The sequence below is a fragment of the Octopus bimaculoides genome, chromosome 9, assembly GCF_001194135.2.
Source record: "Octopus bimaculoides isolate UCB-OBI-ISO-001 chromosome 9, ASM119413v2, whole genome shotgun sequence".
In the NCBI taxonomy this organism is placed as follows: Eukaryota; Metazoa; Mollusca; class Cephalopoda; order Octopoda; family Octopodidae; genus Octopus; species Octopus bimaculoides.
In genome coordinates, this window is record NC_068989.1 from 24,711,494 (window position 1) to 24,716,345 (window position 4,852).

At 41.4% G+C, this 4,852-nt stretch overlaps 1 protein-coding gene across 1 annotated transcript in view; it reads left to right on the forward strand.

Moving 5' to 3' along the window:
• Positions 1-4,852, forward strand: part of LOC106884209 (uncharacterized) — a 72,884-nt gene that overhangs the window by 29,254 nt on the left and 38,778 nt on the right. The window lies entirely within an intron of this gene.

Genomic DNA, 4,852 nt, shown 5'->3' on the forward strand with positions numbered 1-4,852 from the left:
AAAAAAAAAAAAAAAAAAAAAACCGCCTCTAGTTTTCTACAAATATTTGCGAAGCCGTTTCCGCTTTGCTTGCAGGCAGCACTGTTTATTGTTTTTAATGTTTTAAAATGGAAGTGGCGGCGTCGGTTTCAATATTCTCTCTCATTTGCTTATCATTGTTGTCTTTGCTCGTATTTGTAGCACTGTGAGGTGTGGTGATAATGTTGCTTTCACACTTGTGTTTTTCCGAATATGTTTTCTTGTTGTTATCACTCATTTCCTGCATTTAAAGACAAAAACTATCTTCATCGACCCGTTGGTCGTTCTTGATGTGACACTAAGCAGAGGTCTTCAGGCTAGTAGCTGTCTATGCTCCCTCGGGAACTGGACAGTCTGATTTTTTTCTTGGGACGTCTCACACCATAATAATGTTAGCTGACTTTAACGTGATCTGCGATGCACGCGTAGATTACGTTAGATCGTCTACTGATAGGAGGGGAAACCCGTGCTTCAATAATCTGCTCAGTCTATTTCAGCTAGTAGATAGGTACAGGCTAGATGTCCACATGCTCCATTGTGGACATGGACTAATAGTGATGGGTCATCTAGATCTTACTTAGACAGGATTCTAATTAGGGAAATAGACAAAAACCTAGTTAGTCGTCCACAATTTCACTATGTCAGCTACAGTGATCACAAATTTGTGACCTGTTGGCTGGACTTAGATACGTTACGTAGACAGGTATCCGGCTACTGAAACTCAATAAGTCTCATTTGGCTTATGAGGAGTACAGGAATTGGATTAGGCAGTTAGTGATGAGGGCATTGTGTGGTGCCATTATTAATAACAAATGGTGGTATGCCCTCAAAAGAGCCATAAGAATTGAGTCTATTAGGTAAATGAAAGAATTAGTAGCTAAGAAAAATAGAGTAGAGAGGGCTTTAGTTAGGGCTATAGACGAAGCACTGGAATCTGTCTTCGCGCCCCGAGTTTTAGCTGCGAGAATAGCGCTTAACCATCACCTCGAGGCCCAAAACGAAAAATGCGTAGTCAGAGCGAAGCAACGTGCAATGGGCCGGGAAGGAATCAAAGCTGCGGGATGGGCCCGTGTGATAGAGACCCGACGTGACAATAATTGCATTATAAAGTCTTTGATGAATAATCAAGAGAACTTGGTAAACGAATCAGAGGAGATGTCTAAGGTCTTTCAATAGCTTTTCGCCTTGCTTTTCGGGAGGGGCGGCGGGCCGGAATGGAGAAGGGATATCACGTACTTCCTCGCGGAGTGCTGTGAAGGGCTAATCACAGCTGCGGGGGTACAGGAGGTTTTGTTGGACTGTGGCGGGGACAAGTCTCTGAGATGTGTGCAGGGCGATGAGACCGTCCCGCATGCACTTGTTCAGTGTCCAGGCATTCACGTTGGTCTGCAATTATTTCGACATCTGACGTGCGGCACACTTGGGCACCTGTATAGGCAACATCGATTTGATAAAGGAAGTGAGCTGATGCACAGCACATACACAGGATCACTATAAAAAAATCGTTTGTGCTGGTCGTTCTGATAAAAAGATGGGCTACAGCATATATTCTGCTCAATACCACAGATTTGCCTGTCAGTTGTTTGACCTTAACCAGTTGAGCATGTTCCTTAGTGGCTGACGATATGTGCATCTCTGATCACGAGCAGAAGTAATGGGGGACCATCATAGCCATGTGCTGAAAGGAATTCTTTGGGGTTTGGATAATTCACCTCTGGAAACATGGGTGTTTTGTTCATCATCCTTAAACAACTTTTATTCAGGGCCCTTTTGAGTGGGATGGGTTACTCGGCTTGAAAAAATTCTAACTGGGCCCCACCTTCAAGGTCATGCGCTGTTTAACTTGATATGAGATCACCGTGTAGCACACATATGCTCGAGGTGCTTGTACCTGGTGTACCCCTATCAGACGGGTAGTCATGATGGATATATTAGGCTTGGTATATTTGTACCCCAGTGTCACTTTTTTGGCATACGCTGCTTCCTCACTGAATAATAATAATAATAATAATAATAATAATAATAATAATAATAATTACTAAGGTAGCAAGCAGGCAGAATCGTTAGCACGCCGTGTGAAATGCTTAGCAGTAATTCGTCTGTCGCTACGTTCTGAGTTCAAATTCCGCAGGGGTCGACTTTGTCTTTTACCCTTTCGGGGTCAATTAAATAAATATCAGTCACGCACTGAGGTCGATGTAATCGACTTACACCCTCTATGCAAATTTCAGGCCTTGTGCCTGTAATAGAAAGGATTATTATCATTATTATTAAGGCGGTGAGCTGGCAGAATCGTTAGCAAGCCGAGCGAAATGCTTAGCGATATTTCGTCTACCGCTACGTTCTGAGTTCAAATTCCGCCAGGGTCGACGTTGCCTTTCACCCTTTCGGGGTCGTTAAGATAAGTACTAGTTACGCGATGCGTCGATGTAATCGACTGGTCCCCCCAAATTTCAGGCCTTGTGCCTTCAGTAAAAAGGATTATTATTATTATATAACTGTTCCATATTTGGTAGATCGAGGCAAATTTCTACTGCTGGAGTGTGTGAAGAATTTTGTGCTCTTTTCTGCTGTTGGGAATGTGCAAACTCTTCCTGGTACTGTATTGTGTTAGTTTGTTTTCTCTTGACGTATGGTGCAGTATTTTGTTGTGTTACTGCTTGTATTGTGAGTTGAGTGTGTAATGCTCTGACTTACTAGTGGCAGTTTACTTCTCTGGGTAAATGCTGTATAGAGTGTGTTTTGTATTTGTGGGTTGTTTTGTTCAGGCTGTATTATTGGATTGATAGTGTCTTGCATAGGATGTGGGCTGTTCCTAGCAGGGCTATTTTTGGACAGCGTGTTGTGGGTGTTGAGGATCCAGGTATAGCTTCTGCGTTTTTGTTCATTTGATTTTTTTTATCATGCCCATTGCTCCGATTATTATTGGTATTGTTTTTACCTTCATGCCCCACATTTTGAATGCTTCAATTTCGAGGTCTTTGTACTTTGACAATTTCTCCACTTCTTTTTCTGACAATATTTTGATCGGAAAGGACTGCAATTTCTATCAGAAAGCAGGTGTTTCCCCCCGCCCCAATCCTTGATTATCATATCTGGACGATTAGCTTTTATTTTTTTGTCGGTTTGAAACGGCATATCCCAAATGATTGTAGCCTGGTCGTTGTCTTGTACCTAGGCTCGCTTACTTAGGTTCACTTACTTAGGTTCGCTTCCTCTCTATCAAGCCTTGCAGTGATTTTTCTCTCCATTTCTTATTGAGTATTTTTGTAATTCAGTTTTCATGTTGTTTTTTGTCTCTTTGACCATTTCTGCTATGTTGTCGTCTGAGGTCAGTGTGTCTGTGTACTTTGCTTCTGTTTTGTATTTTGTCGCCTCCTTGTGTACAGAAGAAACCGTTTTCTTTTTCTCGTGTTACTTTTCTACATGCAGTAGTTTTCCACTCTTTGTGTTTCAGTACTTTACTAGTCCAGCTGTTGCTATTTTGTAGTAATTCTCTATCTGTATCAGGCCACGGCCTCCTTCTGAGCGCGTAGATATATTCTTTCTGCGTCTGCTTTGTGAGTGGTGACTTCGGTACGCTGTTAGTAGTTTTATGGTTTTTCTATCCAGGTTTCTCAATTCACTGATCCTCCAGTTTATTATGTTAAGGCTATAGTGTATGACTGGTATGGCTAGCGTGTTTATCCCTATTATCTTATTTTTAGCATTAAGTTCAGTATTTAACATTAGTCTAACTCTTCTGTAATACACTTTCCTGATTTTTTCTTTCACTTCTTCTTCTTCTTCTTCTTCTCGTCCGTCGTCTACTACCGCTTGACCGTCGTGCCTTGCCCCCGTTGACGCACCTCCTCTTCAAATTCTTGTGGAGGGGACAGGTTCCATTGGTGAGACGGTCCATCTGCTCCCAACACTTTCTACGCGGAGGGACGGGCATGCCGTGGCTAATGATGTGCAAACATAGACATTTCTCTGAAAAACATCTCAAATCTTTGAATCACACACAGTGATATTTCATAGTTTGAAGTAATAGAAAAGGCTTACACATTTTTGGGGAGCCGTTAAATAGCCATCCTATCATCGTGGCTGCTTACAGTAGCACTGGAAACCGAATGGGAGAGGAGGGGAAAGGGAGAGGGGCGAAGGGGAAGAAGGTAAGCTCGCCGAAATTCCAGTATGGGGATGAATTTATGTATAGAAACCTGGAATTTTGAGAGGAGTGTCGTCAAGTTGGACATAGCATAGCTAAGATATAGGAATCTATGAACAACATATTATAATTATCATTAATATTAATACGCCAATTTGTTTTTTTTACGTATCTGATGCGTGTGTCACGCTTAAGAGAAAGAAAGTTTTGAAAGAAATTTTGTTGCTTAAATAAAATTTTAAAACTAGGTTTCTTGTAATTTCTGGAAGAGATTTGAAACAACCACCTACGTGTTGTATTACTACTTCTCAACACCCATGCCTACTAGTCCACCGAAGCAGCAACGATCTTAATGGGATAATTAAGATATTTAAATTTGACGTGTGTGTCGATCAAGGGAGAGAGGAAGTGAGAAAGAAGTGGGGAGAGAGAGAACGATAGGGAGTGGCTAAAATCCTTTGAATTCTTTTCTACGATTGAACTGAAATTGCCCCCTGGCTATTAAAGCCCCCCGCCCAAAACACACACACATTTGTTTTAGGTCTTCTACCCATTTCAATTCGGCCATACACCAGATAACATGTTAAGTCTGATGTTCCAAAATTTAAATTTTGAATTTGTTTTAATTATAAAATTACACCTCAGCTAAAAAACATTTTTTTGGCTTTCGAATACAATCTTTTC